Below are 27,317 nucleotides of genomic sequence, written 5' to 3' on the forward strand. Positions count from 1 at the left end.
TTTGTGCAGCTCCAGCTAAGTTTGGCTTGCAAAATTGGCTTGGAAAGCGCTTTCCTCAAACTACTGAAAACTTGGGATGTTAGTCTAACAAAAATTGAGAGTAATTTCAGAATTTCTCCTTTCCTTCTTTCAATTAACTAGCTCTCGTATCTCTGCTCTCGAAATACATTGCAAATCCATTACCTCTCACTATTTCTATCCCTACTTAGTTTAAGCCAGTGGTTCTCAACTGGGGGAGATTTTACCCCCGGCTCCTGGACATTTGGCCATGTCTGGAGACCTTTCAGGTTGTCACAATTTGGAGTGTGCTACTGGCACCAAGCAGGTAGAGGCCAAGGATGCTGCTAAATATCCTACACTGCGCAGGACAGTCTCCACGACAAAGAATTGTTCGGTCCATATGTCAGTAGTGCTGAGGTGGAGAAGCCCTGGTCTAAGCCGTTATCATTTCTCACTTGTACCATTACCAAGTCTCCTGCAAGGAGCCGCTCTCGTCCCCCAGATTCTGCTCTTCCCAAAGCAGTTAATGTACTTTGAATCATGGCAGTTTCTTTGCTTGAAGTCCTCTAATGGCTTTTCATTAGCTTCAGCATAAAGTTCAAACCTTTCCCTTGACCTTCTCGTCCTCTGCCTCCCTTTATATATTTATGCACTCATGCCTCGTCTCTTACCACCCTCTCATTTAACATTTCAGCCACATTAGTGGCCAAACCTGTTGTGCCTACAGCTTTTTGCCTAGAATACTTGCATTCCATATTTTCCATGGCTGGTGCCTTCTTCCTGTTTGGGATTCTTTTTGACTCACAGAGAGAATTTTTTCTAAATATTCTTTCTTTCCTTTCCTTTCATTCTAGTTGTCCTTTCTCTGCTTTGTTTCTTTATAGCACTTTATCTGTTTATTGACTGTCTCCTCCACGGAAATATAAGGTGTGCGAGGGCAAAACGCGTTGTCTTTCCTCGAGTAAGTGTTAACAAAAGTGCATTACTAAATTACAGTAACGTTTTATGGTTGTGGTTAAGTAGATTAAAATGGAATAGAATTTGTCCAAAAGGAAAAAGAGACAGGAGAATCATATGACACCAGCAACTGCCATTTAATGATTGCCTACTGTTTACCAAGCGCTGTGCTGGTACCTTTGTATGCATTAGCCCTGAACTCCCCAAGAGCCTTCTGACGAAGCCTGCCTCAGCCTGTAACGTGATGCCCCTCACATTTCCCCAGGATCTAAGGCAGGTGACCTCCTCCCCAACACCAGACTGGGGAGCAAATGGATATGGAAGTTCTGCTTTTTGTGGGGTTATTTTACGAGCAGAATGCACCTCTGAGAGGCTAAATACCTTGTCCAGGGCTGTGTTACTGACAAAAGCCAGCATCAAAATTCAAATCTGGTTCTCTCTTACTCCACGCCTCTTTCCAGCACTTCTTCAGGTTTTCTTGGTTCTTAGGAAGCTACTGTCTTCCTTTCTAGCAGGCTTAATTGGCCCTTCCTTCCTTCCTTCCTTCCTTCCTTCCTTCCTTCCTTCCTTCCTTCCTCCCTCCTCCTCCCTCCTCTCCTCCCTCCTCCCTCCCTCCTCTTCCATTTTGACTCCAGAGGCAGCAATTTCTTTGGTTTCAGGTGACTTAGGCAAAAACGATCTTCTTTTCCATCCTGTCCTGAGACAGTGCTTAGTCAGCATCGTCTAAAAGTGAAAAACTGACATTATGGAAATATAGTCTGGTCTTTGGGCTATTTTTATTGGCAACCAAAAACATACTCAGAATTTGTAACCACATGTACAATTTATATACGGTGTTGTGCATTCATATTTATACGAGACTGACCCTGAATGTGTTTTATCTAAGCCTTTGGGCCTTGACTGTTGGAACCGAGTCAGGAAGGCTCTGGCTGTGGCCATGAACCTCTAATTGGTCCCCGTGAACCTTGTGGAAGGCATTCCAGTTTTCCTTTGAACATTTGGTTTGGTGAGTTTTAGTTTCAGAGGAACCTGGATTCAACATAGATTTGTGTCTTGGAAATTTGCATCCTTTACCTGGTTTGGTGAGGTTTTTTTTGTTGAAAGGTGACAGGTCATTTCTTCCCTTGCTCTGCTCTCCTGGGCCTTCCTGGTTCCTAGGAATCGGTGATGGTTCAAAGTACCAGAGGAGGCAAAAGTCCCAGGGTAACCCGTGATGGCAAACTGTTTTGAGTTTCAGCGTTCCTGGTCATTTTGTGAGTTGAACGTTGTCTTGTGCTTCATACTCTATCGCATGTATCCTCTCACTACCTTTAAAATGTTTTTTTTTTCTTTTCGTTTGATTTTGTTTTTTTTTTTTTTCATTTTTCAGCAGCTTGTCATAGGAGTGACACACTCTCAACAAACTCAGGTTTAGACAGCTTTTTGCAGACAAGAACAACAAATTCACCAGTCAGGGAACAAAGTGAGAGAAAAATGAAGAACAATATTAGAAAAGAACCCTTTGGGAAACTGTACAAAAAATGTTATATTAAAATCGATACCAGGACTTGACCTTTTGTGGTACTGTATATTTTAAAGCCTTCTATTGATTCCCTTTTAATAACATGTTTATTCTAGTTTACTGACATAAGCCTAGGGAGAATACAAAAAGGAAAGATCAAATTCTTTATTATGGTGGTCATTTAAATTTGTCTGAGGCATTTTTATGGCTGACTAGTCTTATCTTTATGTTTAACATAGTATGTCATTCTTACAGAGCATAAGGCTGAGAGATGTTATGAAAGTGGCAAAGTGATTTCTTTAATTTACTTTTATTGAAAATATACTTGGCCTTGCTCTGACATACAAGTGTGCCCTCCTCCTCCGCCAAATTAGAATTTCTTTTCTGCATGTGTATAAGAAGACAGAAAAGTCTTATTTTGATTGATTTTTTTCCCCAGTCCAGAAAACCATCGGTAGTCTAATCTGCCGAGTCTGGGGACATTCGGCGACAGTTCTATGCATAAAATCAGCTGTCTTTTACAGTGTACTGATGGCAATACGTGGCAGAATAGGAAATCTCCTTGGCTGACCCTTTTGATCACTTATTCTTATCATTTCAAAGACAGAAATAGTCATTGCTTTTCACAGAAATAGTCATTGCTTTTCACCATGAGGGGCTGGCCATTCGTACCTCTCTTAGGAAGGCATCTCTTATGGGTGTCGTCCAGTCATGAATTTATTGCACTCTGAGCTCATCTGCTCCAGTTCTGTCCATTAGGGAAAAAGTGAGATTAGTTTTCTTACCTCATTCAGATGATTTTTCTAAACATACAGATATTAAGAGGTATCCAGAACAGCGGGAAGGACTTGAAAGCAACACCTGGAAAGGTTATCCTGTAAATGGCAAATTAAATGAGATTCAACCTGTAGAACATCAAGTTAATAGGCTTGAGGAGAAATAGGGTGCTTGGATCTAATTCGCGGTTTTAATATAACAGCCCTGTTGTTTATGGGATATCTGATATCACATGTTGAGAAGCCAGACGGCACTTCCAGGAAGGCTGTAATGAATTAGGGGACATTCTGAAAGGGCAAATAAATAAATTAATCAGGAAGCCAAAAGAATGAGGGGATTGGGAGACACGTATTATGGCGTCGCGGGGAGAAGGCCCCGCAGAGGTGTAGTGCAGGGTCCCTAAGAGGTCTGTGAGGCGTCAGCTGCAGCCGTGGGACGGCAGCCTTCTAGGCCCACTTTTGGCGGCCCCTCGGGCACTCGATAAGAGCATTGATTCCGGAGCACACAGCCTGTACCCGCCACTTCCAGAGTCCGTCTGCGCTTCGTGTCTCTGACCTCGCCCCATAGCCGGTTCTTTATCATAGCCTGGTCGTCTTTTCTGTGTTATGTCACCACCTCGCCTGTAACACCTTCCTAGTACCTAAGAATATCTACGGAGAAAACCAGAAGTCACAGGGCACGTAATAGTAATAAGAAGTGTTTTTCCTTAATCACTAAAGTAATATACGCTGTATAGAAAACTAGAGAAATGCAGCTCAACAAAATGAAGAAAATAAAAATTGCCTTGATCCCACTATTCACACAGAACCGTTGTAAATATTTTGGTTAATAGGCATACATACCTAGGGGGGAGTAATGGAAGTGGTGTCATCTTGTCTCTGTCGTTTTTCTGAGCCTCTTTATTTTGTTCTTAAGATGTATCACGGACATGTTTTGTCATTAGATAATTTCATAGTAGTTCCCTGTTAGACATTTAGTCTTCCCAACAAATGGTTCAAAGTGTTTCACTGTTATGATCACACTACTTTGAAAATCCTTGTTATTAAATTTACAGATAACCAGTATTATTTCCTTAGGGTAAATTTCTATGAGTGGAGTTACTAGATCAAAGGTTATACAGAATATTATTATTGTTGAATTACCTTCAAGAAATTGTGCTAGTTAACTCACTTCCAATACGAATCCCTGCTCTTATCTCACTGCTGCAAATTTTGGGAACATAGTTGTAAAACCAGTGTTGTTTTGCGTTATGCTCTGTGACTATGCCTTATTACCTGTTTCTTTTGCTAACATTTTCATTAATTTTAGATGGGTGGTTCTTAGTGTGATAGAACAGTCTTTTTGTTAGTCTCGTTACTGAGGGAGTACCATGAGAGTTTAGGCACTTAGGAAATACTTGCCAGATCGTTTTGGGTTATTGTTAAGTCAATATTTAAACTGTAACTCAATTTTAATAATGTTCTCTCATTAGCTGTCTATAAGATTAAAAACCTATCACAGAGGCCTATATATAACCGATGACTTGTAATAGACATACGACAGTGAGGACAGTATGCAGCTCTGGAGTGAATTCAGTGATATTTTTAGAATTGCCAGATCTGGCCTAAATGTGATTTTTGGTAACTGATCAACACCACACTGTGTCTATGAATGTGTAGTTGTGTCATAAGGTCAGCATCAATAGAAGAAATAAACTAGTTTTGCGATAGTTCCAGCTTTATAAACAGTGCCCTGCATACAGTATGTACTATCTAGTTATTGAATTTGACCATACTTTCATCTTTCGAAGGCTAACATGGTGTTTGCTTTTTGCTTGCTACAAAAAAATAAAAATGAAAGAGAGAAATAGAAGGAAAATCAAGTCAATCTGAAGATTCAATTGAAAAAATCTGTCTCAAGTGAAGTCGGTAAATGAACTCTAGGCTTAAAAAAAATTTATAGCTTACACTTTTGTTTATTCTTTGTTTCTTGATTGTCTGTAAATGACCTGATTTTAAATTTGTAATTAGCACAGTTATTTTTATAAGTGTTCATCTTTTTATTCTAAAAATATAAGTAAATATTTTTGCTGGAACTTTTATTGATTCCAGACTAATAGCAGATGCACAAGACTGGTTCATCGTTCGGGTTTAACCTGGAGACATACATGCATTTCACCTTTCACCACATAATACTGCTTGATATAATGAGCACAGAAATGGCATTTTAAAGATGGACGAGATTCAAGTGTGTGTGTGTGTATATTTTTAGACAAAAAGCAATCCAGAATTGGGAATCAGAAGACTGGGGTTCTAGTCCTGCCATCTCTACTTATTAACTATTTAAGCATGGATGAGTCAGAGAATTTATCTTTACAAAAATTAAAACAATTACGAAAGAGTAAAATCCTACTTCTCTCCTGGTTTTATTGTGAAGATCAAATAATATATTGCAATTGCATTGGCCCCATGGGCTTTTATAATAATGCTATTTTTAATAATAATAAAACAGTAATGATTATTACTACAACTACTACCATAACTATTAATCTCTTGAATAAACTCTCTCCTTATTACAAATATAACAGTGGAGATTTGATGCAAACGTTAAACCAGCAGAACCCAAACAGACTTTTCTTCAGTTTGCTGTATCATGGTGATTAGGCTCCACAGATCTCTGAACCAAAATAAAAAGTATCTGCATTTGAAACTTTTCTTCATTGCAAATTATTATGCTATTTAAAAAGTTCCTTTTGCTCCTTTCCTACCCCAGGTCCAGAAACTATTCCCCCTTCACATTGCGCTTATACTCATTTCTTTCTTCTGATGCTTAATTATTCCAGCATTTTTAATTGCTTTCATTCTCTTTGACATATATCGTAATTCATGTTCTACCAAGAGATAAGTTAACCTGACCTCTATGCTGGATACTGTTTTAAATCTTGATTCCATTTGAGGTTTATCCTGACTTGTAAATTAGCTTTTCTGAAACTTCTCTTTTGCTTTCATGGCCCACCTTTGCAATGCGGTCAGTCCTACCTTTCTAGAACTCTGACGCTGCTCTGGTGTTCTCCCTCAGGCGATGGTGTTTTGGTTTGCTGGGGCTGCCATGACACAATATTGCAGGCTGTGTGTCTGAAACAACAGAAATTAATTTTCTCACGGTTCTGGAGGCTGTAAGTCCAAATAAAGTGTCAGCAGGTTTGGTTTCTCCTGAGGCCTGTCTCCTTGGTGCGTTGATGGCTGCCTTCCCTCCGTGTCCTCAACGTGGCCTTTTTTTTCTGTGTGAGCACATCCCTGGTGTCTCTTTCTCTTCTTACAGAAACACCAGTCCTACTGGATTAGGGTCCCACCTTTATGACCCCATTTAACCTTAATTAGCTCTTTTAAAGACCCTGTCTCCAATCCAGTCACATTCTAAAGTATTAGGGGTTAGGACTTTAACATATGAATTGTGGGAGGGATACAGTTTAGTTCACAACAGGTGGATGGACTGATTGATAGATATATGTAAAAATTATTGGGCATGGTTTTATTTTATAGTTCTTTAGCAGGAAGTTAATTCTTAATATTAAAATTTTAAGTTGCCTTTCAGGTCTAGAATTCTAAGTGTTGATATTCTAATGGAAGTTATTTTCATCTGTTCTCTCCAATGGGTGTGGCTTGGAGTTTAAAAAGGTTAACGTTAGGATTTTATTGATTTATAAAAATGATGTCACATGTCCCTATTAATCTATTTTTTAAAAAATCTAAGCAGGCATGTTTGCGGTAGTAAAACAGGTGGGCCATAGAGTAGGTGGCAAATCACTATGGGCAAGATCTTCAGTTGAAGCACTGACAGAAGAGTATCTGAATTTGAACTTGACAACTTGACACCTTAACTATAAATTGTAGTGCATTGTCATTGTAAGGAAGGAAGTAAAGTTGGTCTTTACAGCCACACGGTGCTTTTTTACTGTCATATATGAAGGACAGTGACAAAATATCATTTTCTGAATTATTAAGTTTTCGAGTTATCTGAGATATTAACCAGTTTTATGTATTTCCTTTGTGGTATTCGTTGTTATTCATTTTGCTTTAAAAAAAAAATAATGCTTTATTTTTTTCTCCCTCTGGGACAGATGCTAACCCAGAGAGGTTAACTTACCATATGAAACCCATTTTAAAACCAAACAGGTCTCCAGCTGTTTCAAGAGCACGTTTGCCAGTTCTGTACTCCTTTTTAGCCCTGTAAACATGGGTCTTAGGGAATTTTTAGGAATTGGCAGTAATGGGAGTATCAAGTTCTGCAAGATATTCTTCGAATTATGTTGCATATTGTCTTTGAAACATTTATCTTACTTAATATATCTTAATATATAGATAGATCCTTAATCCTTTTAAGATTAATTTTTTCAAAACTTTCTGAATTGACCTCATTGGTTTCTTCTTTTTTTTTTTTTACCCTATTTCCATACTCCCAGACATATATATATACCTACATAATACAACTCATAGAAATTAAAATACATGTTTTATTTTTCATGTACATTTTCAGTGACTTTACCATTTCATTTCACCCTGGAAACTGTAATGAAACTTGTAAAAATGTCACTCATCTTCATTTTTATTTTTGCTCAATCTCTGTTTAAATGAATGGTAAGTTAATATCATTGCAGCGTTTCAGAAGGTGTCATTATTATGTGACATTAAATGGAAGAGCAATATTAATAAGGGTTCTATAGATATTTGAAGAGGAAAAATTTATAAATGTGTCCCTATTTAAATAATACCGCTGTTCTGGTTAATTCTGTTAAAGCAAGCTGAAAATAAATTATTAATTAAGACATAGCTTCTAATAGTCTTCCTATATGGTTTTTTTGAAGTACTAACCTTTATCTAGGTCATCTTTGTATAAAGAATGCTCTTTGTGAACTGTTATACAGTAGAAATAAAGTTATTTTAGTAGTGGGAAAGCCTAATTATCATGGATTTCTACCATTATAGTAATTGCAAATCTACCTAAATTATGAGAGAGAAAAAAACTGGAGCCAAAAATTATGTCTTTTTGGAGTTAGAGATCAGACTTGAATGCTGGCTTTGCCTCTTAGTAATCTGTGATCCTGAGTTAAGTGACTCTTCTTTTATGCCTCAATTTCTTCGGTTATGAAGTTGAGTTAATAAGAATACCTACCTACCTGATAAGCCTGGTTTTACATGAAGGTTACCTATGATAGCATATATAAAGTGCCTGGCACACATTAAACTTTCAATATAAAATGCTTTTTCTTATAGCGAACTCTTTTCTCTCTCTGAACTGAAGAGCAGTAGTGTGTGATGGTTAAGAGTGTGGTCTCAGAAGTCAGATGGCTTGGATTTGAATTCCAGCTTTATGGGTTACTAGTTTGGAGACCACATAGTAAATTAACTTCTTCAGTGGTCAGCTTCCTCATCTGTTAGATGGAGGACAATAATAACACCCCCTATGGGTTATCTTCAGGATTATTTTAAGGATTAAATGGGACATTCCATATAAAGTTCTTAGCACAGCACAGTGACTCACACAGAGTCATAGTAACTGCTCCGTAAATGTGATTATCTTCTCCATCCATCCATTTCAGAGAATTTATTATTCTCTAGTCGTACAGAGTTAAAAACCTCTATCTAATATTTTCGACATGTGCTCTTTCTTACATTCTTTTGCCTTTATCATTTCTAAGGCATGTACAAAATCTCTGTCTTGGTGAAAAGGCAGGAAAAACCAGCTAAATGAAGCTAGGTGAACTTTTTTCTTTTTTTGCGTGAGCCATCGATTATCTTTTTCCAGGGGGGCGACCGTGTCTAGTTTCAAAAGTGCTAAGCGAGAGAAATGAGGCTATTTGTTTTCTTATCAGATTACCAAATGATTAAAAAAAAGAAAAGTCAACTTGGCTTTTAGTTGGAAAAATATTCCCTTTAGGTAATACAAGTTTTAAAATGGATATTGATGCTAAATGTTTGATTTTATGTATTGGTGTCTTTACTTCTTTTGCTTGCTCAGAAAATTGTTTTCAAGGGCTGAGAAGACCTTCTGTAAAGTCGAGTCCACGGGTCTCTGCTGGAATATGCGTGTTACCTGGGAAGAAAAGGGTTACTATTAATTGGTCTTTTAAAGACCTTCTGAAGGGAGATCAGGTGGTTTGCAGTAGCCAACTCTGCAAGGGAAAGCCCCGTAAGGAAGACCGTCAGTAGCATTGCATGCAAATATGTAATTAAGAATTCTTATTTGTGTACCCAGAAGGCAAATGACAGGCAAGGATTGAGGGCATGGAATAGCAAGCTAAATAGGACCTTGCCGGGAGAAGTTAAATCATTGTTTGGTGAGGAAGATGCCATCAAAAGCTAAACCTGGATAAAGATCTTAGAAATTAGCAGTGAAACAGTAGTATGGCATGAGCCGAGGGATGATAAGAGAAAATTTTAATGAGCACTTCTTCATTGCTTTGAAATTTAGGAAGCATTTTACCTAACCTGTGCTCACATATGCCTTTGAAACTTTGTCCTGTGGTGTCCTATGGCCACAGGAGTTATTAAGCACTTGAACTGTGGTCGGTTCAAATTGAGATCTGCTCTAAGTATAAAATACACACCAGACTTCAAAGACTAGATATGAAAAAAAGGACATAAAATATTTCTTTAATAATTTATTGTATTGATTACATGTAGCAGTGATAGTATTTTGGATGTATTGGGCCAAATAAAATACATTGTTAAAATTTATTTGACCTGGTTCTTTTCATTTGTTTTTAATGTGACTTTTAGAATATTTTAAATTACGTTTGTAATTTACGTTATATTTCTATTAACCAGTGCTGCTCTAACATATTTTATTTAAACATAATACAGTTACATTAAAAATAGCGGCATCACAGGAGTGAAGAAAGTTAAGCCCTGTCTGTACCCCATCCGACTCCCCAGTGGTAACCTCATCGATGATCAACAATTTCTTGTGTGTTCTTCTTGTCATTTTTCTAAGTTTACTGTTCTGCCCTTAAGTACATAGGAAATTGGAGAATAATCATAAAAGCGACTAATTTCATATAGATTTTTGGATTGAGTAGGTAAAATAGTACCGAATGCACATCTATCTGCCTTTTTGTCTCAGTTATTCACATTTGAGAGAAGTCTAATTACCGAATCTGCGCTCCCTTAAAGACACACCGCGATTACCTGCAGGAGCATCAGGACCAGTGCTTAGGAGGAATTAATTAATTTTCATTGAATTTGTAGCATCAGTTCTTTTAAATGGTTTAACAGAAAAAAAATGACTCTCACTGACTATGGTGGTAATTAAGATCTTATAATGAACTGAAACTGTTACCTATCATTGCCAAACTTTTCGAGTTTTCTATAGTATACATTTTAATACAGTTTTTTTACTTTTGTCTTTTTTCGAAATAATTGTTTATGTAATTGCTGAGCTGGTAAAAATATAATAGAATGAACTTAATAGCATCATATAAATGTCGATAGAAAGGAGTGATACTGGTTAATGGTAGAATCAAAGATTTTTTAAAACAATACTTTGTACAGTATTGTAAGCACACAATAAATGTTCAGTAAATACTTTAATCAGTGATTAAAACATATTGCATCGAATCGATGAATAGAGCATTGAGTATCACTGATAATGTCCTTTCTTCCAAATTAAGAAGATACTTTGTAAACTATCAAAATATGACATTAATGGACATTTAGATATTAGAAAATATTTCACCCATATATTTGTGTTCATTCCCCTATTTTGTTTTGTGCTGATTTTTCTCCTTTATTATAGAAACTAAATGAGGCCACATAGAAATGACTTTGTCTGCTATTTTTATTCTAACAACCACAGTGATGAAATGTTTTGTGCGGGGTCTTCCTAGAACGTCGTTGGTGCTCAGTAAATGTTACATAGATTTTTCTATAATGCTTTCTGTTTGACTTAGTGCTTAACAATATTAATTTAATTTGATTCTACAGCAATCATTTGGCATGGTGTTACCATGCCAATCTTCCTATGAGAAAACCAACAGCTCAGAGGTTATGTTGATAAATTCAATATGTGGGAGAGTAGAGTTAAACTCAGATGTTCTAACTCGAGGTTATGTTTCAGTGATTATTGACATGGATATTATGAACTATAAATGTAGTTAAATATTGCAAATTAAAACTTATTTTCATCCTTTGGCTAGTGTTTTATTTTAAAAAGACAGTAAGATTAACATTCCAGTCCTTTCTTTACAGCTTTGTGGTTTCTGATCTTACTTAACTGATTTCAGTGAATCCTGCTCTTCTTGCTCTTCTTATGCTTATTTTTAAGGCATAGGATTGTTTGCAAATGAAGCAAGTCTAATAACAGGTGCAAATTACCATTCACTGGATTAGATTGATGCATTGAACCAACTTCCCTGTGTGATCTTTTAGATTAGATACTTCCCTATAAGTGCTTTACCTTCAAGATGGAGCTAAGTCTTTATTTGATCTGAAGTTGCTACTTTATTACAGTTTCACATATTTTTCAAAAGAAGAATAATCAAATTGACTAGTTGGCACAACTGGCCGATTTGATTCCTAATTTCTTTGAATGTAGACCACCCAACGTTATTTTTATACTAATCTTCCTTTTTTTTTCACCTTTTGGCACAGATGTGTGAGTTCCTAGTAATTTAAAAACTCTGATGAATGACACTTGATAAATGGTGTGATGTTGTGAATACTGATAAGCACTAGAAATTCAGCTGGGGAAGCATCAGTTTCACACCGGAGACCCCAGCTCAAAGTTTAGGTTAAAGGTTTGCTTGGAGTCCATAGTCTTTTTCTCAGGTCCCCTGAGAAATGCAGTGATTCTAAACCACATTCTTCTTCTGCATCAAATCCAGACAGCACTCTGAATCATTAAATATTAAACCTTATATTCAAGAACATTATTCACTCATTAATATTGCATTGCGGCCTAAACTGCATTGTTCAAAACATTTTAGGATGTTATGCAAGTCTGTCAAAATACATTAACAAACTTAGTCATGTTGAACTAAGCAAAAAAAAATGACAAACTGCACCACAAACGTGTCGTAGTTGAATTTTTGTACAATGTAAGCATTTCGAGTTGGGATATTTGGAAATCACCGCAAAGATAATATGATTGCACTGGAAACCAGATGGAATGAATATTCATCTTCCACGTAACATCTGCTATATATCTTAATGAAATTTATAGTTATTCCTGAAATTTTTCTTCCTTGACAGTATTTATCTATCTTTAAAATTATTTTAACTAGGAGTTGAATATGAGTTAGTACAATTCTAGCTGCATATAAAAACTGCAGTATCTGACTCAGGGGCCATTTTTCATATCTCAGTGATGGCTGTCATCTCTGCAAAATCGAAGCTAGATAGGCCTCCCATGAACTGTGGAGTAACTGGGAAACTTTTGATATTCAGCAGAGGGTAAGAGGGTGATCGAATTCAAGCCTTGGTCTCTGTGACAAAATGTGTTCTGGATCGCCGTGAACGCATCTGGTTTCTTGCTGCTTTTCACAACCCTGTTAGTTACAGTGAGAAGCCATAAAATTCTTCCCATGAAAGAAAACGATAGAAGCATTTTTGTTTCTAAAATTGTTTCTTTTAAAAAAAAAAAATTCCTTTTTCTGGTGCAATAAGGAAAATTCAAATAGCAAAGGGTGTGAAAACACAATTGAAGAGGAGATACATTGTTTTTTGTTCAATGGCAGTAACATAGTTTAAGAGCTTTATCTGAAGAACGGTTGTATTGATTATATTATATATTAGTGATTATTGAACTTAATGGGTTACAGTTTAATGAAGGAGATCAGTAAGAGAGGTAGGTTGATTTTAAAACATCCTTGATTACCTAGATTTTTTCGAATGGAAGATTAATTAATTTTCTTGTGATAATGTAGATCAGAAACTATGTAAGTAGCCAGTGGGCTCATCTTGAATACCTACAGCCATTATTTCCGAAATGCTAGAAATGAGTATTGAGAAGTAAATAATGAAGGTGGCATAGTGAATTCCTGCTGGCTGAGAGTTAAATTATTTATTTTGTTAGTTTAGCTAACATGGTTTGTGATGCGTGTGATTGGAGCCCTGTGTCAGTGACTAATATTGCATAATTAAAATGCCTCAGTTCCTCAGGCCTATAATATAGTGGAAATTTAGAAATGGTTGTTAACATCGTGGAAATAGAGTTTTATTTGTATAAGGAGATGCGGTTTATCTAGTGATTTCGAAGTTTTTGCGTTATTAAACGTTGGTGTGACATGTGGACTGTGTGCCCAAGATGTTTTCAACTAACCTCGTAATTCCTTTCCCTTGGCTTCTTACCAATGCCACAGTGTTTTTCTTCTTGAAAGCCTGACTCACGGTCAGTTGTTCATTTTAAAAGCGTGTAAGCACACTCTCTCCTCACGCCAACATCACAGTTTCTTTTCCTTTGGACTCAGAATTATGTGGCTGATTAAAGAAGGGGTTTGGGAGTTACCTCTGTAACTGCTGCAAAGTTTGGGGGACTGCATCGGCATTTGTACCTTTACAAAGCACCTGAAATGTTAATTTATGACCACCTCAGCCTTAGTAACTCTGAAGGGCAAAAGGTCTAACACAAGCTTTAAAAAATTTTTGTATGTTACACACGGTGTTTTGTGGTCATAGTCAGTGAGGTTGTAATCCTTAGTTTATGCTTCTTCGCTTAATGTAATTTTAGATGCAGATTGTACCTTCAGAATAGTGCTGTAGCAGCATTTCTCAACCTGAGTCTGTGAGTGAAAAAAGAAAGCAGTGGAAGCACATTCTCCATCGTTTGTTAGCCTGTTGTTGCCATGAGATCTCAGTGCTTGTGTGTGCTTTTGCAAATGCATTAGGGCCAAAGGGCAAGTTGTGTCCTGCACAAATGGAGGAAAGATGGAAGGGCTTCAGTAAGGGAGGGCAGAACGACTAGGTGCATATATTAATATTTGAATCACAGCATGAAACATTTTACCTCGAGGGGCTTTTAGCTAAGCAGTCGAGATCATGTGGTATAGTGACTACTCGTACATGTTTTTTGGGGTTGAAAATCTAGAACACAATTCCACTACATATTTTTCTTTGTAATTTTAAGCAACTTATTCACCTTCTCTCAGCTTTGCTTTCTTTCGATCTGAAAGGTGAATAAACAACTACTCTGGGTTTTTTTTTTTGTGAGGATTAAATGACATAAGGTATGTACAGCAGCTGTTAAAATACCCAGCACACGGAGTAAGCCATAAATGGTAGCTATTACATTATTAGTTGAATATTATGCATGTTTTTCCATTTAAATGGCACAAGTTATATGTTAAAATCTTCAATATTGAAAATAACAAATTAAATGGAATAGAGATGGAAAGGACAACATGGGTCCCGATGGCTTTTGTTGGAATGAATTGGACTTTGTGGGAGACTCCTGCAGTTTTGGGGGCCTGGATGTGACTCTCTATGTCGTTTCCCGCGGGCCAATTCCTTGTTCTCACACTGTGGTCTCCACATTAAATGTGCAAAAAGTACTTTTTAATGTGTTCTCATTTCAGGCAATTCTATTTGTTTTATTTTTGTCATTGATGTGAATTGTAAAGGGTAATTCTTACTTCTTCAAGTATGTCTATGATTTGAGTCAGAGATGGAAAAATGTCAAGTAAGGAAAGGAATGGGAGTTATCCTAAAATGACAGGCAAAATCATACAGATTTCCACATTTTTTGCTTGTTTGATACATGTTTCTGCCATCTCATTTTGTGTTTAAGATGAAAATTAAAATGAATGAGATCCGGTATACTGCTCACTGTGGCCTTCAAATCAATGTGTTTTTGCTAGAATTTGTTTTTTTTTTTAGCGTGATTTCATAGAAATAAAACATCTGCCAAGGAGTGACTTTTTAGCTGATGAATAGTGTCAGAGAGGCATGAAAATCGACTGCTGTTATCTGGGAGAGATGGCATTGTGGAGCAGGCATGGTGGGTGCCGATGCCTGTTGTACTTACTTCCTGTGCAGATCAAGGTGACTTTTCCTAGAAGATGAGATTTTTCTAAGGGATAAGGCCTCTTCAACTCTAGATTATGTCTTCTGAGGTTACAGAGAAGTCAAGGTAAAAACAGAGTGCCCTCTTTACCCAGAAGTAAGACCGATGAAGATTCTTTGCTACGGCCTGTGTTTAACTGGCTAATGATAGCAATTGTGGTTGTGCTCAATGACGTAACACTTGATTCTTAAGAGGCCGTTTATCCTTTTGTCGGAGTGGGTTTGCAGTCGTTTTTTGAGAACAAAATTGGTTTTTCAGCATATACTCCTCTGGAGGGGGGGTCGTGCCTGTTTCACACACAACTTCATTCCCCTTTTCAGCTTTCCAAAGAGGATGGCACTCCTCTCTCTGATAGGCCGACCTTTACAGCCATCTGCTGTGCGTTTCACCAGCGTTACAGAGGAGGTGCTTGCCATGGAGTTTGTTCTTGAGATTACTGCTGTGCAGTATTTAATCAAAGCAGTGCTCTGCAGTATGGGCCATCTCTCTAGTTCTTGCTGTAAGACCCAGTGTGCAATTATGCCTGATCATTGTCAGCGGGCTGCAAAACCGGACCATGTTGTTCTCTCCCTGTGTAAAATCGCTCTTATTTAGTCATGTTTTGATATCTAGGTAGACTTCACAGTGCTTGTCGTGCACAGGGCCTATGTTAAGCCTCAAGGGTTCTTTTTTAAGACAATGCAGCTCTTAGTGAAAAGACAATATAGGGAAGTTATTTCAGTGAGAATTAATGTACAGTTCCCTAGGTGGCCTCATCTAGCACTTCTTATCAACTCTGCCCTAAAATGCTTTAAATCATCCTTTAATGTTAAGAAAAATAAAGATATAAAGAATCTTTAAAAGTGAAGAAGATTCTAGGGAGTTGAAGGCTTGAAAGCATCTCTCCTGTTTTCTTACTTCAATTTCAGCTAATTCTCAGCTGCTTTTTCTTAGACGGACATCTGATGGATGGGTGTGAGCCAGTGGGTTAGTTTTGACATAGCCCAAGGATCACCAGGGGTGGCCCCAGTCTCCCCGGGTGTTCCTGAGAGAACCTTCGGTTTCCATGTCCCTGTCAACTGGTCTGGGGTGGGGGACGAGGGTGTGGGAGATGGGAACAGAGTGACTTTTCTCCTGGTTCCCTTGACAGGATGCTGAACAGCTCTCAGCTGGTGACATACCACTAGGCCATGGGGGCCGAGACTGTTTCTTCTCCCACCAGTCAGCGGGTACCCCCACTTAACATAGCCCAGCAGCTGGGCCTGAGCCCTGGCGAGTAAGCTGATGAAAAGAAGCAGCAGCCAGGGAGAGAGACAGATGAGAACACTCAGAAAAGGTGCATCTAGCAGGAACCGTTGGAATATTTCAGTGGCGCTTTGGATGTTTGTAGCATTGGCAGCTATTGCCACTTGATGGCAAGACACATCGATTTTCAGATGCATCTTGATTTCATGGATATTGAACGATGGGGGAAAATAACCCCATGCACGTTATAGTTGATGAAATAGACTAACTTCTAGATGGAGATAAGGGGACGAGAGAGAGGAGTGGTGATAAGCAAATGGTATCAACATGTTACTGAGCTGAGGAAAGACTGGCATCTGCAGATCGAAAGACCTGTTCTAGGGGAGACTGATGAGAAGAGAGGCACCCCTAGGCATAGCCTGCTGAAGTTTCTGAACTCTAAGGATCAAGAGGAACTCGCGTAAGCTTCCCGGCAGAAAGAACCACTAATTTATAAAGGACATGGGATCAGTCTGGGTTTAGGCTTTTCTTTGGCCAAACTGGAAGCTAGGAGGTGGACCGACCTCTAGGGATTCCTGAGGTGAAGAACTGAAACCCCCAAATTCTGTGTTCAGCTCTCATTTACCTGTCAAGGTGAAAAAGAGACTTACAGATATGCAGGGGTTTAGAGAATTTATTAATGTTATCAGCTAGCAGCCAGAATCCATTAAGGAGACAAAACTCATCAGTTATTTTTACAGAGAGAACTTAATATAAAAATTGTTAATGAGGTTAAGAGCTGAAAAGGCAAAATAAAAACAAATACCTCCCTAAAAAAATCCCCAAAACAAAAACTCTAAGGCAGTGCTGTTTAATAGAAATATGTGAGCCATCTACGCAATTAAATATTTTCTAGTAGCCACAGCAAAAAAAATAAAAATAAATAGGTGAAAATAACTTTAAGATATTTTATTTTCACCAGTTTATTCAAAAGATGATCATTTTAACACGTAATCGATATAAATTTTATTAATGAGAGATATGACTTTCTTAAAGATTTTCATGCCAAATATTAAAAACCCAGTGTGTATTTTATACTGACTGCACATCTCAGTTTGGACAGAGCCACATTTCGTGGGTTCCACAGCCACACGTGGCAAATATTGACTGTCTTGGACAGCGCTGCTCTACGGTATCCTAGAGGTAGCTCTGGCAGGAAGCAGGAGTCGTTAAAACATTGAAGCTTGGGGCCGGCGGGGGCTGCGCACGCTCTCTGGCACTGCAGCTCAGCCCTCTGAGGAGGGGGTGCCTTCTGGCTGGTGGTGGTTCTATCTCTGGGCTTGGAGGAGAGGCCGGTGGGTCTGGAAATCAGATTTTTGAGGAGGCTACTGGCAGGTAGGACTGGTGTCTCCAGCGTGTGGAGTGCAGTGAGGTTGATTTTGCAAGTGTGGGCAAACTGCAGACTGGATTGAACGACTGCTGCGGGAGCACAGTGCTGCTGCTGGTGTGGAGCTGGGAGGCCCCGGGGCTGCTGACAGACAGGCGTAGACCTCAAGCAGGAGAGTGGCTTTTCCTTCCGGCAGCCTTGCAGTCTCCCTCTGGCTCCCTCTATTGGCAGAGCCTAACAGGGACCCAGCTGCAAAGCAGAAACGTGGTTTAGAGACTCCCAGCTCGCACCTCACAGAGCAGGATAGAAGAGGGGGAGTGCCGCCCAGAGTCATGGCTAAATGTTTGGCGAAGTGGGCCCCGTGGGAAGGAGCGGAAGCACCCAGGAGGCTCAGTCTTCGCGCCGTGCACATGAATGATAGACTGGGGACACCTGCTAAAGGCGCTAATAAGGATTCTTGAGATTGAAGAGAAATCCTTGAAGAGAAAACCTATGAATTCTATGAACTCTTAGCTATGAGTTGGGTTATGGGGCAAGTTAAGGTTTCCGGATGATTTCATCCTGCTGAGTTTGCAGAGGGTAGTGGTTGAGAAAGTAGTACGAATTGTGTTTTTAAACAATAAGAGGAAAAAAGCGTTTGTGATGTTGAGGAGCGGACGGACCACTAACTGTATGGAAAAATACCATCGGTCTTTTTAAGAGGGGAATAGAATGTCTAGTGACCTGGTATTAATGGGAAAACAAGGAAAGGGGAAAAAGGTAACAACAGAGTAAAATTAATAGTAAGCATAATGTAAAATAGAAGAAATAAAATTAACTATCAGTCGTTAACTGCTAATAATTGTGACTGGCCGCAACTACCATTTAAAGGTCAAGGCTGCCAGATTATGTTCACACACACACATCACACACACCAGGGGCTATGTATTATTTATATGGCATAAACTTAAAACAGAGTAATTTGTTTTAACCTTAATAAAGGTTAAAAATTATTGGATTGGCAAAGCTATACCAAACAAAAAGGAATATGAGAAAAGGTACAATGGAAGGTTATAAGCACTAAGCAGAAGAAAGAAGCACAATTATGTAATGATAACAAGCACAGTTTATAAAGACAACAGTCATTAACCTTTACGCATCAGTCAAATTAGCAGTTCAATATATGAATTAAAAATGATTAGAGATTCAAAGACTCCTTGATTTAAAAAAAAAAGACTATAAAAGACTTTGTGTAATCATTCTTCCCTTAAAAATATTTACTCTGGGTTTCATAGGGGAATCTGCTAAGTTTAACATTAAAGTACCTACCACAAAAAGAGATGGAGTGAGTTAGGTGGTGTGTATCTCTGAGAGGCATAATGCAGTTGGAGAATGAGAGGCTGCAGTTTGATTCAAGCTTGAAAGTCCTTTGAAATAGAAAAGAAGTATTGATTCTTTTCCTTTGTAAGCCTTAGAGTAGAGAATGGTGATGTCTTCCCTCTCTCTCTGGCCAAAAGTTTCTTAAGACTTACAATTTACAAGGACATAATTCCAAAATATGTGCCCGGGCAAAAATGTGTCCTTAATGAAAAAGAAACATAAGTGCAAAATACCATAAAAGGCCTGAAATATGTTTTGTATACATAAAGATACTGTCGTTTCTTAAGAGCTCAGAGTCTTCTTTATTAGAGCTGACCTATGTCTCAATATTGTTCTGGTTTCCTATCTTCAGGAGGAAGCCATCTCACACTGATTGTCATCTGTCTCCAGCTCAAGCTGCCCATTTAGGATGGGGCCAATGCTTGCCGGAGGAGTGGGTAGCTTGCCCAGATGTAATGATGAAAGTGATTTGCCTCAGAGACACATGCATTTGAACTCTAGTTCCTTCTTCCTCCAGCTGACCCTGTGGTTGTCCTCCTCCAACATCTCAGCTGCAGCACCCATCCAGTGAGTGTTAGCAAGGGGGAGGGGCGTGGATACTCTCTACCAAGCCCTTTAATAGCCACAGGTCATGTATGGGCATTTCATTCCACTACCTCTATAAAACAATTTTATTTTCAAGCCCTGCTGATATGGAAGAATTTAATGGTGCGTGTTTCTGTCTCCTCACTGCCACCATTGTTCAGTCATCGTTTGAATATTATGACAATTCATGTGCATCTTAAGATAAAAAGTTGATTATTTTGGTTTAAGATGCCTCTGAACATTCAGTTCAAGCCAGGTAAAGAAGTGGCCAAAGGTTGTTCAGTAGATGGAAGGTAGGAGGCTTCTGGCTGTTGTAACTTCTTCCTAGGGCATTTAACTGAATTCCTGAGTGAAAAGGTCGGGGGGAGCATGGGCCATGGTGACATTAACTTCTGAACTAAAATCAGAATTCTTTTCAAATATAAATGTATTTTTCAGTGCACTAGGAGAATGTATTTGATAAGAAAAAGGTCTCAGAAAATCCAAAATAGGTAAAACTTGTTCCCAAATGAGAACTGAAATATAGGGACTTTAGGTACCAATGCAATGTATAAATGGGAAGTGATCATCTAGCAGCGGGGCGGGGGCAGGATGAGAACTACCTAGGATCATGGCCATGGGTAATCCCCAGTAATAGTCATGGGCTTCTAGTTATGGGCTGAGTTTTCTTTCCCCCAGCATCATTTCGAAGCTCTGCAGGAAAATCTTCAGATTATGACTAAATTTTAGTGTGAATGAAAACAAAACCACTTTTTAAAATGTTCCTGTAGAAAGGAAGGAAACCTTGATTGTTAAATTCTGAATGCCATTTTAAATGATATTTATGTAGAAGCATAGATGACCAGAATTAATGTCCTCTTGGTTATATTCAGAACCAGGTCATAATGCCGGTTAAATAATACTGATTTACTCTATGGTTTGCTAGATTGTAGTTATTCAGCTTCCCAAGACAGTGTTATTTATTGCTAAGTTATGATTATATAAAGATTACCTGTGTTCCATAGTATTAAACTGTGCTCGCACTCTGTATTCATTCTTTCAGAAATATTTATTGAATGCCTGCCAAGAGCCAGGCACTATTTAGTGTCTGGGCTGCAGTGGTGCACAAGACAAAGTTCTTACTCCCTCATCCCCCGTGGCTCACATTCTGTTCTCTCTCTCTCTTTCTGTGGGTGTGTGTGTGTGTGTGTGTGTGTGTGTGTGTAAGGGAGAGAGTGAGTATGTTTGTGTGTGCATGTTCTGTAAGACTGCAGCCTCCAAAGTCAAGCTGCCTGGCTATTCCTCTCCCTTGGTTTGTGACCTTGGGCAAATTACTTCTAACTTCTAACTTCTGTACACTTTGCTTTTGTATAACCTCTTTCTGCCTCAGCTTCTTCATCTGAAATACAATAATCAGTAGGATAAGGCTGTTGTGAGGATTAAATGAGTTATACCTGTTGAGTGCTTAGAAGTGTACCTGGCACAAAGTAAGCATTAATAAATACTTTATCTGTTACACATATAGATATTACATATAGATACGAGTAGCTGTTACATGTAGATACATAGAGATAGCTATATTAATGTACACCTTTATGTATTTATTTTAGAATCTCAGTGTACTTGCATTCCTTCCAGGATTTGAAATAATTTGATCTGAGAAGTATTAAGCTTGCTATGTACTTTTATTTTTGTGAGGTCTTATTAATAGAAAGCTGTATATTTGTTCTGTCATTATTTTTAATAGTCTTATAATTACTTCGTTGAATTACCAGCTCAGCTTTTCTGTTTAAAAAATGAATTGTAAACAGTATTTCGAATGCTAGTTCAGCATGTTCTGACAAAGTATGATGCATTAAAATAAAATTCTTCATTAGCATTAAAAATGACCTCTGAGGTTATAGTCGCTCATTTTTCTCTTCCAGTGTTTGAAACAGTCTTTCTGAATCAAGTGCATTGCAATACTTTGCAGATGTTGTCTATGTATAATGGTCATAGTTAAATTTTAGATAAATCATTTTGTCAAATCACTTTATCTCTAACAATCTCAGTTTCCCATTTATTCTTATCCATTATCTGAGGTTCTTATCAACTTTCCCTCAGTAATATAATGGCCTTATATATTAAATTATAAAGTAATTTTCTAAGCTAGAATTGTATAGAATTACTTATGTGTCAGCCTACATGAAGATAAATCTGAGTATTTGTGAATGGCCAAATGAGCAGTACAAAAGTTCAGAGAAACATTTAGGACCGTTGAAAGTTAAACCACTTTGGGAAAAGGCCGGTAATAATTTCGACTCTGGCAAAGTCTGGATGTAATGAGAACAAATAAAAAATGAGCTTCTTTTAAAATAATTATGAATTATAAGGAACTTTAAAACTGTCCTTATACAACCACAAAGGTGAGTAATGTAAAGGAAACTAATTCCTGTAGGGCTGTAGGGGGTGTACTCTTTAGGAGGTTTAAGAAGCATGCCTTTGGAATCAGATCAGGTCATTTCATGTCTCCTGTGTCCTTTTCCCCATCTCAGCTTTTCTCATGTAAAAAAAAGGGAGATAGTAATGCCTCCTCCATGAAAGATAACGAAGTCGAATATATAAAAAACGCCCAGCGAAAGTTATCTTGAAAATGCCTTTCCCACTTTCTTAAACTCTTTCGTTTCTTTGGAATAAAATGATATTGGTTGGTTTTTATGTAGAAACTGAAGGATATAGAACTAGATTTTATATACCAGATATCTATGAGAGCTAAACCTATATTGTGGAGTTTATCATTATTGGTTTTTTTTTCCATTTAAAAGAACATGTTTTAATAATATTCATTATTGGAGATGTGCCTGGTGAGAAATCGATTTTGCTGATGTATCTTAAATCTCTCACCTGATGGAGAATATTCTAAGAAAAAGAGCTAAGTTGCTAGGGCTTGCGGTGTAAGGGCAGCGCTGACTGGTATTTGTTTCATTAAGCTTAGGCAAGCTATCCAATTACTTAATGCAAATAAGAAAAGTTTACTCTAAATTCCTGCTTCTTTGCTTAAAACTCTAGAGAATTTAAATGAGGAGAGATATGTATTTAAAAGAAGGAAGTTTAAATGAAACTTAAATCACAGGCTTAATGTTGAATACTATTAGACCGACAGATCTGAAATATTAAGTGGGAAATGCCAATAAATAAAAGGGAATGTATTCTCCAAGATACTTGGTATGTTTACTTTTATTTTGAGATAATTCTTAAATCTTTGGAAATCTAAGCTAATAATGAAACTTATTTTATCTCTCACCTTCTTTTCACCTAACAGGGACCTTGTAAAAGCGAAGTGTTGCCTTCTTTCTCTGTCAGCGGGCGCTCACTCTTCATTGCCTTGTGCAGTGTTTACAGAACAACCTGGCTTCTGATTTGGAGCCTCCAGCACTGGTTGGGTAGCTTTCAGTGAGGCCCAGCAAGCAGGGTCATCTCATTCGGCTCAAAATAAGAGAAAAATTGGTTGATCATGCAGTCGTCCACCTTCCATACATGGCCACTGAATAGAATAGTTTGATGGTTTGTAAAACCAAGGGCACCTGAGAGGAAGCTTTGAAAAGAATTAGGAGCTTCTGAGAATACAAACAGATGTTCTTTGCAGAGTAGTCGTAGTTGTTAAATGACCTAAATGACTCAGTGAAAGAGGAAACTTATTAGAAGAAAATATTGCTGTAAATGAATTTTGTGGAGGGGAGAGTTGGGGAAATGAGAAATGATATAATTTAGAAATTTCTAATATGTTGCTTTTACTTCTAAAGTAAAAAAGGAACCCTCAATTAGTTATACCCTTTATCTGAAACGGCCCTCCAAAATAATTTGAAAGAAAACAAAACTGTGTTCTAAAATTTTCTAAAATGCAAAGGCAGATTTAAGCTTCAGTGGATCCTTTCAAGCCTTGCATTAATTTGTATTGATAATCGTGTGTGTGTGTGTGTGTGTGTTAAGAGTCCTCCCTCAGTGACTCTAGATCTGCCAACCTTTGGTATCTGAAGCAGCAGTCTCAGAACTCTAGAAAATCCTTTCTCAGTGATCCTGGACCCAACTGGTGTCTCAGCTGAGACACTTTCTCCTTCCCCATGTTGCTCAGTTAATATGTTAGATTTCATTTCAAATATCATCTCCCACCCATATAGTTTCATAGCCTTGCGTTTTTACAAATAATGCATTTATCAGAGTTTGAGCTTCATAAGGGTAGGGACTGTGTCTCTTTTGCTTGTCATTTTGTTCTCGGTAATCAGAATACTGTCTGTCACCCACTAATTATATTGAATGAATTTGTGAGTCTGTTTATTCTTACTTAGCATATAGTTTTTATCAAGCAATAGGAAACTCTAAGGATGAGACTAGAAATTGAATGCCCATTGAATGAAAAGTATAAAGTTTGGAGAAAATACCTCTTTGTTTCATTTATTCCCTGCCACCACCTTTCTTGAGAGTTTTTAGGGAATGAGGAATAATATATTTAATGTATGATGTTTGCAAAACTTTTAACTGCAAGGGACCTTGACATTATATAGTTCAACCTTCAAATTTTAAAGCTGGGAGAACTGAGGTTTATTAGATGTGCAGCTAAGTTGCTGGCAGGTGATGAGAATTCGTTCTAGGTCCTACTGCCAGGCTCCTAAGGATGCAGGTCTGTTTGTAAGGATAAATGAAAATAACTGTAAAAATTTATTAAGAAGGGAAGACAATTTTCCTTTTAGTCAGTTTCCACCACTGCCAATCTCTCTGCAGCCAAGAAGTAAGCACAGTTAGGCATCGATATTCCAGAGGCTCTCATATTGTGGAATATAGAACAGCTTTCTATAATGCAAGTATTATAACATCCTTCTGTTTTAAGCGATTTAGTGAAGCCTGGGATCCAATCACACTTGTGACACTTATAGATTGGCCCTTGGCAAGGTTCAACTTGTCTTCTGGTTGTTTCTTAAATCCCCCAGTCTTCTGTTTTCTGCAGCTAGTTTTTCATTTTTTGTCTGTGGTTGGAAATATGCCATTCATTCCTTTATGCATGCGTGCATTCAGCAAGTATTCGTTGAGCACTTATTTTGTGGCAGGCACCGTTAAAAGCATTGGGGATGATGCAGCGAACTAAAAACTGGTCCTCACAGAGCGTATAGGCAGGTGGGGAAGAAGTAAAGGAGCCTGTGATAAGATAGGGCTGCTGGGTCATTGTCAAGTTTTGATTTTAGAAGCCTTTGAAGATAATAAAAATAAAGCAGAACTTATGGGTGAAAACTAGGGGGAAGTGGGGAAAGCAGAGAAGACAAAGCTGTATGTGGTCACCGCGTGTTGGGTGAATCTGGAGCTTTTCTCTTTTTCAGGACATCACTGCCTTTTCTGGATTCCCAACCCCATAGTGGGTACTATTATTATTGCTGCTACTTACCTAACATGTGGAGTGCTTATTCTTATAGGCATTGTGCTAAGTGCTTTGTGTATACAGAACCCTATAAGGTAGGTATTACATCAATCCATTTTTCTCAGGAGAAGAGCAAGATTCGGGTTAACAAGAATTGCTTCTCAGCCAGTAAGTGGTAGAGCCTTGATTTGGACCCAGGAGTCAAACTCCGGAGTCGGTGCATCTGTACCAAGTGTTGTAAGCTGAAGAACCTTTATTTTTTATTATAGCACTGAAGGCTTTTGTGCTCATGTTTTTGCTGCTTTTTCATTAACCTGCCAAAACTTTATGATATTTCTTAAAAGTTGAGCCACTTTTAACTCCATTTGTAATTCAAATTTATGCCATGTGCAAATAAACTCAGAAAAAAAAAAAGTGGTTATTAAAATAAACAGTACTTTAAAATTTGGTACACCAAAGTAGATGTGAGAAAATTTCATCGTATAGAATTCATTTTATGCTCATGAACTAATAATTTTTATCGTAGTTTTACATGTGTATGTAAAGTGCCTTATGAGCATAGTGCAGTGCTGGGCATTTAGTAGGTGACTCATAAATGATAGTAGTTTTTAGTATTTTAGTTTCCACCTCACATGTAAAATAGATAATATCTTTTCCTTGCAGGTGATATGCTCGTAAAAATGCTTTCACTGCACAGTTTGCTAATCTGATTCAGTAACCTCAGCAATTATCAGTACAATATTCTTATGTGGACCACTTCATTTTTGATGTTACTCTCCTTTTATGTATCTCCAGGATTTATTTAGGTAAAAATATATTTTGGTAATCGAAGGCCATGTTTCTCAAGACTTTCCTATGCATCAGGGCTTATGAAAAGACAGTTCGCTGCCCACTCCTTCTCCCTAAGTTTCTGATTCAACAGGTGTGGGTAGGGTCTGAGAATCTGCATTTCTAACAAGTTCCCAGGCGATGCTGCAGCTAGTAGTGACCCACACTTTTAGAACCGCCACTCTAGGGAAGTAACACGTCATTCTCTTATAATCATACATTTCCAGTGAGTTAACGTTTTAAATTATGATGTTGTTGAATTTATTGTGAAATGTATTCGGATGTAAGATTGAGAAATTTGGTTTGTGTAAGTGTAATTGTGCTTATTGCCTATGGAATTTCCTAGTGGTTACTTTTGCATTAAAGAATTTCAAAGTGCAGATTTTAATTTGTTTCTATTATTCATCTTTTTTCAAGACACAAAAACATGCAGGTTTAATCTTTAGGGGGAAAGTATTATAACTGGAATATATTTTACAAGGTGATTTTATCTGTTATAATTGATTTCTGAGAATTACAGGGCATCAGGATGATGTAGCAATTCAAAAATAGTAACAGAAAGTTTTATTTTCTTTTGCTCTTTTCAAGTATCTTTTTAAAACTAAAATTTGATAGACTAGTATCGAGTTCAATTTGGTGCTCATCATTCCCACTTAGAAGGCAGATTTCGCTCAGAATTTCACTTATACCAACATAATAATTTTACCTTTTCAAAGCATCACTTTTACCTTTGGGAATTTGATGGTAGAGAGGGGTTATTCTCTCCAAGAAGAAAAGGCAATCAGAAAATCTTTGTTCAGGAGATTAGACTGAAATGTACTCTCATTCAGCGATCACTGAATACCCTCATGTGCCAGGCACTGTGGTGAAGATCAGTGCCAAAATAATTTATCTTTTTCATGCACAATGAGGGGTTTTGGTGGATTGCAATTTAATATGATCTAATTGTGTGATGGGGTTACGGATAAACCTGATGCAATCTGATGCTTCATTAATAGAACTGGCATTGTGTGCAGGTCTTGGGGGTGCCGTTCTGCTGTTCTCTTTTACTAGAATATGTCTGCCAAGTTACATTTAGCTCGGACCTAAGGGACAAACCGGAGTTGTTCCAGAGGTGAGGAGCCCTGCTGTTGAAAGGTCTGGCCAACTTTGCATGTGAGGACTGTTGGAAAATGGGAGTAATTCGCCGGGAGGGAAGACATCTAAACTTGTGTTTTTAGTTTTCTGCCGTAATATAAGATCTATGAGGACAGGAACACGGCCTTGTTGTTCAGCACCATGTCATCAGTGCCTCCCATAGTGCTGGCTGCATGTTCAGC

The 27,317-nt window shown here is 37.9% G+C and overlaps 1 protein-coding gene across 3 annotated transcripts in view; it reads left to right on the forward strand.

The window, feature by feature from the left end:
- The window catches only part of CHCHD3 (coiled-coil-helix-coiled-coil-helix domain containing 3), a 254,511-nt gene that overhangs the window by 67,234 nt on the left and 159,960 nt on the right, over positions 1 to 27,317 (forward strand). The gene's annotated exons all lie outside the window — the stretch shown is intronic.

Source organism: Pteropus medius, unplaced genomic scaffold (genome assembly GCF_902729225.1).
Source record: "Pteropus medius unplaced genomic scaffold, Ma_sr-lr_union100, whole genome shotgun sequence".
Classification (NCBI taxonomy): domain Eukaryota; kingdom Metazoa; phylum Chordata; class Mammalia; order Chiroptera; family Pteropodidae; genus Pteropus; species Pteropus medius.